General features: G+C 37.5%; 1 long non-coding RNA gene across 1 annotated transcript in view; it reads left to right on the forward strand.

Annotated features, from left to right (window-relative positions):
* The window catches only part of LOC117169651, a 28,431-nt gene extending 13,118 nt beyond the window's left edge, over positions 1–15,313 (forward strand). The window contains exon 3 of the long non-coding RNA XR_004466697.1: positions 15,155–15,313. This is a non-coding gene — a long non-coding RNA (uncharacterized LOC117169651). The remainder of the gene's footprint in view (positions 1–15,154) is intronic.
* Positions 15,314–15,413: the final 100 nt, after the last annotated feature.

The raw sequence follows: 15,413 nt of genomic DNA on the forward strand, positions 1-15,413 counted from the left end.
GAAGGAAGAAAGAAGTGAGAGTAGCGTTTTAGAACGTATCTGGGTAAATGAATAAAGATGAAGAATTCTGGGAAGAGGTAAGGAAAAAGGATGTAGTGATGTTAAGTGCAACTTGTTCAGATGAGATGGATTTTATGCAAGTAAAGTGTATAGCGGATAGAGTAATGACGAGAATCGTAAAGATAGGAAGAAAAAATGTGAGGATAGTTTGCTTTTACAGGAGAAGGGGAAAAGAAAAACGTCGCAATGTGTTAGAAGGAAATGCCGAATTTGTGACGAGTAAAGGGAGCTCGTGTCAAAGAGAAATACAGGGGAAGTGGAGAAGGTGAAGCGTGTTGTAGTTAGAATTAGGTAGATACTGAGCGGTTTTGGACAGGGGGAAAAATGGATGAAGAGTTTAGAAGAGAAAAGAGAAGAGAGAAGTCATGGAGGAGGAAAATACCACAATAGATAAAAAAATTGATACAAAAGAAATGTGTGTAAAAAAAAATTAGTGTTGTGTGACTTGGAAAATCATAAAAAGAAATAGTGAAATAAAATTGAAGCCCTGGAAGGTCTTGCAAACTCGTATGATAATTTGTACGAGCTAGGGAATAGTAACAAGAAGGTGAAGCAATTATAGGACAAGTTAGATTAAGTTAAGCATAAGGCATAGTGGATATGCATTTATGTTATTAATAATTTCGAGACAGAACGAGAAGATTTTCGTTTATTCATAAAAATAAGGTCAAGAATGAAAAAATAACATTTTTAACCAGGCAATAAAAATAAGGTATGTACTCTTTAGTTCTGTCTAGTTCGGCTAAGCCTGCTAGCTTATCCGTATGTTGCAGGCTCGCAGAGCTTCAATTGTTGAATTATAGCGAAGCTGTACTTCACACAAATTATACCTTGACGTCTCATACACGGTTACGTTATTTTGAGAGAGGAAATTCCCCAACACCTTTTTACATGCAATACAATTGTCTTTCTGGGCTAAAAGATAGGTTCTTTGTAAATCTTCCACCATAATTTGAGAAAAGTCCAAATGCACTGCTGAACGTCCTACAGTATGATTTAAGCTTGGTTTATGACAGGCACTGCCTGCAATTTGTAAATAGCATATGCGATTCTCTCCACTAGACGAAAGTCTAAAATAATTTTCAGGTTATTTTTTTCGTGGATGATAAGAGTAGATGCTACTCTAGTTAGCTCCGTGATGCTGATCTTTAGAGCAGGAATAGGGAAACTTAGCTTTGTTGGATGGTTTTGGATGTCTTGAATAACAGGCTGCAGTTATTGTAATGTCAACAACGAAGGATGGAGTTGCTCTTTCCTCGCGGAGTGAGTTATATCTAATAGTTAATTTGCAGAGCGAATATATTGGTCGATTTCAGTTTCAAAGGTTTGCAGGAACTTATGGAAAACTTTGGTGTGTTCCGGATCTGGTATACCGCTTGTAATTTGGTCTACGTTCTGCATCAGCTCAGTGATTTGGCTCTTATAATGTAATATATCTGCAGTGTGGATTAGTGCTTGATTATGGATTTTATCTCATTGTGCCCGGACAACATGCGTTTGTTGCCATGGTCCACTGCATTGCCCAGGGGACATAGTTCCTCAAGAGTTCTCTATCTTTCCTTATAAGATTCCAGGAAATCAGACATTTTGGATAGATCAATAAATGTGGCATCTCTCCAAGTATTTGTAGCTCTTTTCGTTGTCCCTTGAAACTTGAAGTATATGTATTCCGGTGCTAGTTCACAATGGGGTGATCTGATACGTTGGTCCATTCGGTTCCTGCCCACAACAGCCATGGATGTTCAGGCCAAGTACTAATATAAGGGCGCAGTACGTTGCCATTATCCATCAACTTCAAGACGTTTGCCTAAAAGGGACTGGAATTAATTAACTTACTTTTTTTAAAGGGGGAGGGAGACTTTTAGCAACGTGCAACCATGAGCTTATTCTTATATTCGGAAAACCTTTCAGCGGTTTCATTCGCTGGGATAGAATTATTATGTCCCGTGAATCCTACAACAGTAAACGGTCCCGTAGTCCGTTTATCAAATTTATTTTATGACACTTCATAATATACACAAATCTTACTGCCGATTTTTGCATTATCGGTTTTACCTTTTTATCATAGTATTTCTTTGAGCGATGCTTTGCCTTTATTAGATTTATCGCGTCTATGTTTTGGATCTCGGAAAGTCGTACGATCTAATCTCGTAGGTAAGACCTGTTCGTTTCTAATTCTGGGCCTAACGGAAAAGAGGTAAGTTTTCTGGCTACACGACCGAATATCAGTTCGTATGGCGTGATATTAGTCGCCTCGTGCACGGAAGTAGTGTAAGCGAACATGGCGAATGGGAGCAATCGGTCCCAATCGTCATAGTCGCTATGATTATGCTTTATGTGGTTCGTTACCACAATATGACTCCTTTTGAGCGATCCATTAGTTTGCTGATGATAGCCTGATGTGGTCAACTGTTTTACATTAAAGAGCTTTTCCAGTTTTTTCATTAGAGTACTAATAAAACTTGCGCCTCTGTCCGTGAGAAAACACCTTGATGCTCCATACTGTGAAAATAGGGTCGTTGGAAATGCATGCGCAATTGTGGTTGTCTTTATATTTGGTATGTGAACGGCAATACAATGCTTGCTGAAGTTATCTTGCATAGTAAGTATGTAAAGTTTTCAATTAGATTTATTAGGCAGTTTTCCAACTGTATCTAAGGAGACCTTGTCGAAAGGTTCGACTGGCGTATCGGTAACTAGCATTGGTTTCCAGGTACAAGCTTGCGCGAGTTTCTGTTCTAGGCAGCTTTTACAGCCTCGTATAAACTGCGTAATCTCGTCCCTCAACCCTGGAAAAGTATACCTTTCTCTTATGCATCGGTAAGTTTTTGTAATCCCTTTGTGACATCCGATCAAACTATTATGGTATACGGAAATTATTCTAGGTCTCAGGGATGGGGAAGGGACTTCTATCTTTCCGCGGCAAAAAGTGATAGTTTTATCGCCACACCGGAATATTCCTGCTAATAGTTCCATCATTTTATTTTAAGGTAGGTGTCCCAACAGATCTCCGGTATTGGCTATAAGATACGTAACTTGATTGTCACATTTTAAAAGGTCGCGAAGGTTTATTAGTCCTTTAATTACGTTATCATAATCGACCACATCGCCATGTTGTTTGTTTACAATAATTGAATAGGTTTTGTAACGACCGTGAGGAATAATCAGCATTTGGCCATTCTTTGGCCGGCATTTTCAGAGATTTTAAAAATCAAGAAGCTCTGTAGTTACTAGGAGCTTAACGATAGGGTTTCTTGATTCACAATCTCCGGAAACAAAGTGAGCGTAGTTATCTGTTTTGAACGTAAGGGACTCTGTCCATGGGTCCATGGGTTCAAGAGAGGATGGTATGGTTGAAGAATCCATATAGGTCACTTGAAAATCTATCTGGGAACTAGAGAAATTATGGAATCCCGTTTTTACTTCTGTTATCGCTTCGAAGTCTTGTAAGCGTCGCAGTTGAATTTTTGGCTTTTTTGCAGTTCTAACCTCATTTACTCTTTCCGAGCTGAATCCAGTAGACACCAAAGGGGTTGAACTTGCTTTCGGAATGGTAGATACTGCAGGGGTAGGGAATAGCGATCTTCGCGGCCATGCTTTCCTAAAAATAGGAGAATCAATATGATCTGGAAGACATTTAGAACGCACCGTACTTTTTCTTCTGTCTTCCATTGACTTTTCATGTTATTAGCATGATTCTGGCTCCGCATTTATTGGTTCGTGCCTGTCTTGGGAGGAGCTCGGTAAGTTAATTAAATTTCCTTGATTAGCTCCTGAAGAAACTGCTTTTTCATATTTTTTCAAAAATGAGTTAACTCTTTGGCAAATGCGTGATCATTGTATTCTTGGCATGAGTTGATAGCTTCTAACTTCTTTAACAGTTCTTCGTCTGCTTTGCTTTTGGAGACATATGGGCATTCTTGACGGTTATCTTCCCTCAGGCCTTTATGATTCCAATCCAGGGTCAAATTTGTTAGATTAGCGGGATCTATTTTGTGTTCCTTTAGGGACTTATCGAACTACATAGTTGATTTTTGTAGGACCTTTTTAAAAATTTTACCTTCCTTATTGATCATTGATCCTTTTTATATTTTACTGTCTTTATTATCTATGGTTTATGGCATGCCAGCTACGGCTAATTCATCGGGTTCGAGATCTCGTTCTGAGACGGGGTTTACATACATATTCTCTATTGCTTCGCGTGCTAGTTGGTCTGCCATTTTATTTTCAAGGACACCGTCGCTGTCTAGATTTCAGCTTCGCTATTAGTTTGGCGACCTTTCACTGACCAAGAGGTATTCAGTTCTCAGCCATACGCCTCTTACTGCTCTCGGTTCCCCGGCACCATTGTAGCTACATGCACCATCGATGTAAACGTCGGTATATGTTTCCTGAAGTGGGACAAACCAAGGATTGGACCTTGGTGCTATAGCAGGCGCACTTTTTGGGGCCACGATTTCATTCGGGAGATTTATTATTGGTTATAAACGAGGCAATACGCTGCAGTTTCTCTAAAACACTGGGGTATCTGAGTCCGGACTGTCTTCACTTTCAGTTTTTTTTTCATCTGAACAAGATAAAATGTCGCTAGATAAACAGTGTGTCTCCGACTGCGTTAGCCCTTCTTCTTAACACTCACTTACCTATACATGTCCCGTCGCGGTTAGATATTTTTATTTTAGCAGGGGGTTCATATGCGTCGTCACTGTCAGTGTCTTTATGCTTTGAAGGTCCTCTAGGCCTTCCTCTAGGTATGGGCACTTTTCATACTTCGTTAGGAAGTGGTAGATCAGAGATAGTTTATTTTTTCACAGTATTGAAGTAAGTGGGTTTCCCAGCGGAGGGGTCTGTCTATGGGTTCGTGTTTGCTACGGATTTTGGACGATTGGGGCTACGTTTCTTTAGAATGGATACCCTTCGTATCTCCTAAATTTCCTTAGAACATATTTCCGACTGTTGAGTTTTCTTGAAATTTTCGTAGACGCTATTTGAGCCTCATTTTCATGGTTCGTATCCCGCTGGGTTCTTGCAGAACGTGTAATGGGTAAGACCTTAGTTTTTCTCCTTCGGTTTCAAATTTTCATAACTCGCTCGATACATTCCATTGCGTCGAATTTAGTTTCTAGTTTTCGAACTGAATCCTTAGGAAGTTTTGATCCAGCTAAATCGTCAGGGTCAGTTATACTCGAAAAATCTGTTGAATCTAACTCTTTGCCTTCAAGCACGGGGTTGCCTGATAGGGCTTCGACGCTCTTATTCAACTTTCCGTGTCTATACTTAAATTTATATGGATACTCCCTGACTCTAAGTCGCCACCTTAGTAGTAGGCTTTCGGGTACTGTTGTTCAGTTCTTGACATTATTTTCGAAAAATAAGCAACAAGGGTATTTACGAAGCTTGTGGAAACTCTTTTGTTGATTAGGTCCCGAAACCCATACACTGTCTTTTTTTAAAATGTCGTCTAAAGGTTTTACCTTTTTTGCGTAGTCTTTTATGAATCTCCTGTAGGAAGCTGAAGACCCTAGGAATTTCCGCACTGCTTTCACAGTTTTGGGTTGCGAAAAATTTATAATTGCACCTACTTTTGTGGGTTTTGTTTTTACACCGTCTTGTCCTATAACATGACCTAAGTATATCACTTCAATCCTCAAGAAGTCGTATTTATCCGGCTGAAGTTTTAAGTTTGCTTTTCGAAGCCAATTAAAAAGTTTCCTGGCTCTCTTATCGTGATCTTTAAGGGTTTTTGAATGAATAATGATGTCGTCTAAATAAACTTAAGCTTCGACATCTAGCATTCCCTTCAACACGTCGCACAGTGGGCCGATAGGAGGAAAAAAATCAATGTTTGCAATTATTTAAAAATTAATTTTGAAATAGTTTTAATGATTAGGGCTTCAATGATGGAATAATTTCAATATACCAGCTTATTTTGAAGTACATAAATACAGCTCATGTATAAATATCATAAAGTAAACGCGGATCTCTTTAATGAAAATAATAAAAAAATTTTTTAAATGATCATTTTGAGATTATTTATTTTGACGATTCGAATTGTTTCGACATTGGGACTATATGGATATTTTTAGCTGGTATTTATACTTCAAAAGCACACCAGAATTACGTGCGCATAGATGCGGCTTTTTGAACCAAATAAATTTTTATAAAAAATAATAGGTTTTTATGTTTATTTCGAAATAAGAACATGATAGATAAGATTTGATATCTAAAGTTGGCCAAAACAATTGAGAAAATGGTAAACCTTCTTTTATTTCTATGAATAAAACGTCACATATGTCCTTTTATCTGAAAAAGTGATTCTCATTACTTGTAAGTAATATTTAGAACATCTAAATAATTATTTCATGGTGGCCATAATGTTAAAGTGAAAAATAACTAATAAATATAAATAAAATGGAGTTCGCTTCCACAAAAAAAGATTTATTTCTATATTTGTATAAAATAAGAAATCGATTAACGTCATTTGAGGATAAAAACAAATCAGTTACAAGATTATGTGATTGAAAATCTGAAAATAGAAAAACATCCTGAAGAAGCAAAATGTAAGGTTTTTCAAAGTGTTAAAAATTTCTGCAAAGAAATTTTAATTAAATTAAATAAGGTCCGAAGGCATCGGCATAAGGTTATGACCCAAATAAATCTTTGTTCAGGAAGAAAGATGAATATCCTTATACTAAAGTTAATCTTCAAACTGAAGATGCGCTCCCTGAACATGCTAATACTAAGAGAGGTCGGCCAGTTAAAGCTTACAATGATTTATCCACTCATTGAAAAACATGAAAAATATCAGAATTGAAAAAATGAAGTGGTTCTGAATTAGCATTAGCTGCATCAGTTAATCTTTATTAAGAGGGTGATAGGATAGCTGCAAATCTGGTAAGGCAAGTAGCCCTTCCTTCTTCTAAGAATGTTGATGGAATTCGGCAAAGTATAAAGACTTTTACACCTTATACTGAATACGAGGCATTGGCAATGATTGTAACAGAAAAGTTGACCAAGCATTAATATCTCGATGTTAGATCTTGGACAAAGGCAAGAGATATCGACTTATATCCGTCTTATCATAAAATAAGAGAAGCTAGAAGCAGATGTTACCCTGAAAATATTACAGTAACTGAACAAAGAGCCGAAATTCCATTGCATATTAATTCTTAATGAACTAACAAAACGACTAGTCAAAATCAGTGGACCTGTCTTGCACTCGCTACCTTTCGCATGTCTTTCAAATTTGACTTTGATCGTGAAGTGGGGATATTCTTGTAAAACAATTATCGTCCAGTCTCCTCTATAAGTTGTGCACCAATAAAAATTTAATTCATTTAAGAGACTACTAATGTATCTAAATCTAAAAGAGATCAAGTGGAGAGTCAAATAGACAATCTTTCGCCAAGGTTCATTAAACATGATGAATTAAGTGACATTTCGATTTCTCATACTCTGCTCTTGACCATGATAGATGGTAAAGTCCTAGAAAGAAATAAAAACCATTTCCGAAAGAAGTTATTGCTCTTTTGAAATTGCCACAAGTACCAGCAAATAATTCTTTAAAAAGCGTTGATAGTTTTTCAGAAGATCAAAGTGATTTCGACAAAAATTAAATATCTTTGTTAGTGTCAGGGGAGGGCTCACTTTAATAAAGCACTCCGAAACCTGTATGGTCACCGAAACTTTTGAATGATATAATTTGGGTGGCAGATTTGGATTCAGCGAAATAAAAAACCCCCTGGTACCAATTTTAAATAATATTAGCTAAAATTTCACACTATTGGTCGCCATTTTAAATGTTGCCATTTTTGCACTTCGTTGGCATTCAGCGACATCAAAAACTCGCAGAAAATAATTTTTTGTGATATTGGACAAAATTTCACAATTTTGATCGTCATATTAAATCCGATATTTTGCATTTCGTAATTTCGACACTGGATTCGGCTTCAGAGACCTCAAAAAAACCCCAAGTAACAATTTTTTAGTAATATTGGTTAGAATTCCACAGTTTTTATCGCCGTATTGGATCTGCCATTGCGAATTTCATAATTTGGACACTGGAGTCGGCTTCAGAGACCTCAAAAACCTCCAGGTAATAATTTGTAGTAATATTGGCTAGAATTCTGCAATTTCGATCGCTATATAAGGTCCGCCATTTTAAATTTCGTAATTTTTACACTGGATTCGGTCTCAGGGACCTCAAAAATCCTCAAGAAGGATATCGTTTTTCATTTCAGCCGAACTGTGATTTTTGTCCTCCAATTATGTGTTTTTGACCAACTGTGCGTCGTTTAGGAGGCGCTAAAAGGTGAAAGTAGAATTTTTAATTTCCATTGACTTGAGCAGATATTCATAGTGTCCCATGGTTAAGGAAAATGTGGTTTTATGTCTGTCGTCAGGGTGTGTTTCTATTTGGTGGAAACCGCTTGCCAAGTCCAAAACCCTCAAATAACGAATATTTCATAGTCTATCAAAAATTGAACTGATATTGGGCAATGTATACGCATCCCCGATAATCTTTTCATTTAATGTCCTGTAGTCGAAAACCATCTGCCATTTCTATTAACTAGAGGCATTAATATTCTTTGTGAGTATCAATAATGGGAAGCTATACGGTGATTGTTGTGGGTATTCGGTATTGAATCACATGGATGCAGGTTAAATTTTCACTTTTGCCACCCGCATCTGAATAAGAGTTTTCAGAATCCTGTTGAAATTTTTTAACCTGGTTCTGTTTAGGTTGGAATTCATGGCTGCACTTGCATCCAGGTTTAATAGGGGTATAAGGGCAGAAATATTTGGTTGAAACCCCGTCCTGTTGGCTGGACTGTCTTGCAGATCTCTGTTCTCCAAATCTCCCTGATGGTAAGAATTGAGCATATTATCTCCGTTTACATTCATGGTGCATGTTATGAAAGGTTATTGATGTTGTTTTAAAATCGAAAACCATACTTTTCTTCTACAAGAAAAATAGTCTTAGTACTAGACGCCTCAGACTACATAACAAAAAAAAGAGAGGGAGACGTAGCTGTATCTCTCTGTTTTCACTCCTACAAACCGGGCACTGGACTTTTCTTTCAGAACGTCGAATTTTATATAATTCGGCACTAGTCCAACCGGAGCAACCCGCACTCTCCGCCCGCTTGCACTCAGTGTCGCTAATTTTTTATTGCACTATTAAGCCATTTCCCTTTCGGGATGGGCATGACTCACTCGGTGGGGAAGGGAGTAATGTGCACAAGGGATATAAAATTTTTAGATTGATCTAGAATTCTCGTGATATTTATTTAAATAATACGTTCGTTCCGCAACACTGCTCCGACTCAGGTTGCTGATCAATCTCTCTAGTAATCATCCAAAGTGAAGATCCACACAAAGTCGTCATGTGAGGTTCCCCACTTGAGTCCATTAGTATCCTAGGTCTTTTGTTTCAAGCGTCATTACCTCTACTGATACTCTTTTTATTAACTATTTGTCGCCATATTTTTCTGTCCTGGCATACTACTCTAGGTTCTTTTATGTCCATGCATTTCTCGATGCCAGCTCTCGTGTATCTGTGGCTTCTTATGTCTCTTCTAACTAGAGTTTCATTCACACATTCTAACCATTCTTTTCGCGGTCTGCCTCTGGGCACGCTGCCATTTACTTTACCTTGATACACTTGTTTCGTTAGTTGCTCATTTGGCATTCTCTCTAACGTCTCTTCTGCACCACATTCTTTTAGAATTATTTCGTTACTCAATTTGACCATCAGAGTTTTCCAGCATATCATGCGCAAGAATCTCATGTTAATGTTAAATGAATACCATAGTTTTTCTTCTATTTGCGTTAATTTTGAGGCCCATGCTCTTTATGTTATTTAGTTTTGTCAAAACTGGTCTGCCAGTTACAATGCGTACCAGATCTGTTTAGATAAACTAACGTTTTTAATCCACTTGGCACTCTCCGTCCACTGAGCACCTTTTTGGAAAAAAATAATGAAAAAATAAAATAAAAAGCACTTCCAATTACTTAATAAGTTAGTTTGGCAGCCACAATGCATACCATACTAATTCCTGAGTAAAGGAAATTGATTTTTCTCTTCACCGGAAGGGAAATTCTATATCTTCGAATTTTCTTTTTAGGTTTGTCACGCAGCACTATAGAAATCCACCAATAAGTCCAGGTTTGGACCTTCAGGTAGGCAGAGGTTTGCTAAAATGTAGTATTCGAACTACTTCGCGTCGTCCGTCAAACTGCGTTTCCGGATTATCTGTGATGCGCCGTATTGATTGCGAAAGGAAATTGGCCCCTCAATTAAAAAGCATTCCTGATTGCATTCTAGACGTCTTACAATCAGAATCTTTTAAAGCTTGCGAAATGCTTAATCTGGGTGATATTCCTTCCCATTAAATTTGAGCCTTTGGCTTCGGTCAGATACACTCACGTGGGTTTGTTGCATGTGTCAATTGATTCTTTACCAGACTTAGTATCTCTGGAGTTTTATTTCCGAAATTTTATAGTTGAAATATAATTTTCGATTGAACGAATGAGAGTAGAAAGTAAAATAGTATCGAATATTGAACAAGATGTATAATTATTGTCGTGAGATTTTTTTGTAGGTAAAGTTTCAAGCCGATTCCTCTAAAACGATTGATGCTAACTTGTATACTCGGGACCAATTTTCTAAACACAACACAGTAAATACACCAAAAAGTTCAAATTTACAGATCAACACCAATAATGTAGTATGAATTTACACAGAAAAACAAGAATATCTAAAAACAGAATAGCGTTTCAACTAAAAGTCATTTTCCTTCCAAATAAAAAAATATATTACATATATACAATGTGACAAGAGGCCTCGGTGGCTCTTAGGACGGCGCGTCGGACGTCCATGCAGGAGGTTTAGGGTTTGATGCGTGAGCCGGTAACAATGGAAATTTTTTTATGTACTTCTACTGGAGCTTCGGTGTTTCGGAACCCACCTTAAACTGTAGGTCTTCTCAGAAAAAGCTTGTACCATACCAAGGAATATACGGGCTCCGTACATATGCACAACCTTGGGTATCGAAGAATGTTTGTAACAACGGAAAGCCGCCGAGATCCAAAAATACTCCACGAAGATGGCCGGATTCGGAATACTGACTTGAGACTAAACATGGGTGTGGCACAATAGGCTTTGTAGCCAACTATACAGTGTGACAGAATTGTTATTATTGGACGGAACTTGGTATGACCTTGCACGAAGAGGTTGTTGGGCCGCACACGAGTTGGGACGGAATCTCCCGAGGGAACCAGAAGCTACTTGATTCCTATAAACTATATTAATTTTCGTATTTCGTAATTTTCAATATCACTAAATTTTGATTTAAGAGTTCCAGAAAGTAGATGTTCATGTCATCACTGTATCATTTTTTCTAATGTTTGGTTCGCAGATTCCTTGCATTAAATTGAAGTTCCACCGAATTTATTTTTGTCATTAATGAGAATTTATTTTAAGTCAGTAAATTGTAACAAGAGCTTTCAAATTATATATTCTGCAATCTTAAAAATTTTACAACACCATTTTTAATTTAGAAAATAGTTTCAGTACATAGTCATTAAAAAATATCAAAAGAAATGACGTCAGAAGAGAACCTTTCAAGGAATTTATTATTGGAAATTTAAAAAAAATTTATGTAGGAAAAAATAGATCTAATTTTATCTTCGACACGTATGGTGCTGACGTACAACAAGGCCATCCATCCAGGCATTCATCCATCCATCCATCCACAAAAAACCCCACCTACCCGCCAACCATCGTATATGTTGCGTAAAAAACCAAACGCTCGAAATCAATTTGAATTTCGACCAATAGCATGTCTTTCAAAAATTTATAAATATCTTACATCCACCATTGCAGATAAGGTATATTCTCATTGTGACGAGAATGACAGCCTTACAGAAGAACAAAAAAGATGTTGTAAAAAGTCGCGAAACAAGCGTTTCCTTCCGTGCCGCATGCCTATTTGCTTGAAGTCTTAAAACTTTACAAAACCTGTCCATGCATCAATGAGTTTCTAGGCCATGCGATGAGACTTTGAGGTACAAAAGCAACTAGGGTGGAAAAGCAGCTAGAGAAAGGATAAGGGCAATGGAGATGAGGATGGAGCGAAGACAGAAGGCTGGAGAAGATAGGAGAAATATTATGGTAATAAGAGGGTTGAAGCTAATGAGCGGGGAAGGAAGCGAGGAGGTGGTAGCGCTGCTACAGGGTATAGGGTCGGTTAAAGGCAAGGCAGGAAAAGTCAGGATGGAGGAGAGAAAAAAGAATGAAGTGGAAATGGTGGAATTGGAACGCTGGGAAGAAAAATTAGGGTAACAAAAATAGGATAAAGGACAAGTAGGTTTTCATCGATCAAGATTTGACGAGGAAGAAAAGGGATGTGCAGATAATGCTAGATGACAGGGCTCGGAAGGAGAGGAGTGAAGGGATAGCGACGAAGGTAGGGTATCGGAAAATAAAAATAGACGAGAAAATGTGAATATGAGACGAAGAGAAGAGTGGGGTGGGAGTTAAGCAGGCTGGCGGACTGTTATAGGTGCTGTACGTGAACGTAGCGGGGGTAAAGAAGAAAAATGAGGGTTTCTAAAGGTATATTCAGGAATTTGATGTGATTTGACTGATAGAGACGCGAGTAGAGAGAAAGGAATGGGATAAAGTATAGCGAAAGTTGCCAGGAGGGTATAGGTGGAAGCTAGAGGAGGCGGTCAAAGTAAAGAGGAAAGAAAGGGCTAGCGGGGAATTATGACAGGGGACAGGGATGGATTAGAGGAAGAAGTTAATGGAGAGGGAGAGGTAAATAGGGTGAAGGTAAATAGGGGACAGAAGAGGTATGTAAAGTGGACGCTAGGGTTGGCAAAGAATACGCCGAACTATATATTGTCAGGAGGAAAACAAGGAGAACGACTTTAGTGATTATGACAGGGAGGCGAGCGTGCAAATATGAAGAGAAATTTTTGGAAGACGGGGGAAGTAAGCTGATTAGGGTGTGTTAATGGGAGCAGGAGAACAGACGTAGTGGTGCAAAAATGGAGGTGGAAAGTGAAAGGTATTTTAGAACGAATGGATTGAAGATGGATTAAGTGATAAGGATGCACTATGTGTGGATTATGCCAGGGAGAAAGCGCAATATTTGTGTGCGAAAGGATAGTAAGGTATTCAGGAACTTATAGTGAGAATAAGATGCGGTTGCATGTAGAATTTTAATAGTTTCTGGCTTTCTAGAGAGAATAGAATGTGTGAATTATGCGTTTAGAGGGACGCAAAAGTTAAGCACTGGTTCGAGGAATGTGAAGAGGTGGAAAGGAGTTGGCTAAGCATGGAGGTATTGTTGCATGAAAGAAGGAACAAAAGAGCAGTAGCATGGGTGAAGAAGGTGTGGGTAAGATGGAGAAGAAGAGAAAGAAGGAGGAAAGAGGAAGAGGAATGGAGAAGGAAATATTTAAATAGGAGAGGAAGTAGGTCTAAGAAAACCGTAAATATTGTAAATAGTAGTTAAGTATTCGGTTAATTTTTCAAAACATGGTAAATTCCCCATAGGCCACCCAAAAGTTTATTGGTGATGAGTGTAAGGTATTAGCTGGTCCAGATATGGATTTAAGTAACATTGAGGGTTTTGTTAAATGTAGGGTATTACCGCTTACAAATAGTTACCTGCCTGTTCTTCTTGTACGCAGACACGGAAAACTGATGTTATCTCTGTGCAGAACCTGCTGCGAATTGCAGTTGCAGGAAGACTGTTCCCATGCAAACAGAAATAGGAGGTACATGGGTTTCTGATGAGCTCAAAGTGGCTGTCGAAAATGGATATAACATCACGTCAATTTTTGAGATTTGACAATATGAGACAACTCAGTATAACCGGACCTCAAAAATTGGCGGGTTTTTTATATAATATAAGCACAGGTTTTTCAAGCTGAAATGTGAGGCCAGTGGGTACCCAGCTGATTGTATCATAGATGAGCATAAAAAGCATATAGGAAACAAATTCACAGATGAGCATAAAAAGCATATAGAAAACAAATTCACAGATGAGCATAAAAAGCATAGGAAACAAATATTCGATTTAGAAGGAATTCAGCCCGATCCTGTAAACATAAAAAAAATCCTGGTCTACGCTCATTAACTGAGCTCTGTTTAAATTCTTTCTGGGGAAAATTCGGACTACGTCAAAACATGCCAAAACCGAAATATTTGATACCCAGAAAGCTTTGACGGATATTATTGAAAGTCCAGATAACATTCTTACTGATATATTGCCAGTAGACCAGGAGAATATTTATGCATCTTGGATGTACAAAGACGAGGCTATAGCCCCCCCCCCCCCTCTATTACTAATGTTATTATAGCCGCGTACACAACAGCACCGGCACGTTTAAAATTGTATGATTATTTTAAAAAATTAGATCGTCGTGTACTGTATTTCAATACTGATTTAGTAATTTTTACTAGTAACAACGAGATCGATGAATATCATCAACCTATAGGCTCTTTACTATGAAACATGACAAATGAGCTCAAAGTTTATGGTTCTGGCAGCTATATTGAAAACTTTGTCTTAGGTGGGCCTAAATTTTATACCTTTAAAGTTCGATCACCTGATGGCAAGGAGCAGCATGTTTGCAAAGTAAAAGGAATCACCTTAAATTATAAAAACTCTCAAGTCATAAACTTCGAATCTATTTGTGATCTTTTGAATAATAAGACTGCCCCAATTAATTTAAATTATAGAGCTATTCGAAGAACTGAATATCACCAACTAGTTGTCAAAGATTAACACAAAACCTGTAAACCTGTTCACACAAAAAGAAGGCTAATTAGAAATTATGATTCTCTACCCTTTGGTTACATAGAAGAATAAAGAACTAAAAACATATTCCCTTTTTTTAAATTTATTTATTATGCTTGACAAGGGCTAAAGATGAATGATCTATTTAATGCCTACATTTGTATTAAACAGCATCTCAGATTTAAATGAATAATATGTATGTACACTTTTTTCATTTTATTTGTATTACGTGAATTTATGTGTGTTGATAACGAGAACATTTACTTTTGTACTTTCAGAAATAATCTTTCAATCATGCGGTAGACCAGTGGTGTATTGCGACCAGAAAACATTAGATAATACATTGTTCTGCTGCAGTCAAACGGCAAAAGACATTACACCAGAAAAAATCATGGAAAATGAAGTATATGACAATTATATTTGCGTCGGTTCACAAAATTTTACTTTTGTAAATCCTATGTCCTTGTAATTAATAAAGTATTTATTATGTAATGACTCGCTTATTGTGTTAATAAAAAATTTTTTATATCAGTAATT

Source organism: Belonocnema kinseyi, chromosome 3 (assembly GCF_010883055.1).
Source record: "Belonocnema kinseyi isolate 2016_QV_RU_SX_M_011 chromosome 3, B_treatae_v1, whole genome shotgun sequence".
NCBI classification, from domain to species: Eukaryota; Metazoa; Arthropoda; class Insecta; order Hymenoptera; family Cynipidae; genus Belonocnema; species Belonocnema kinseyi.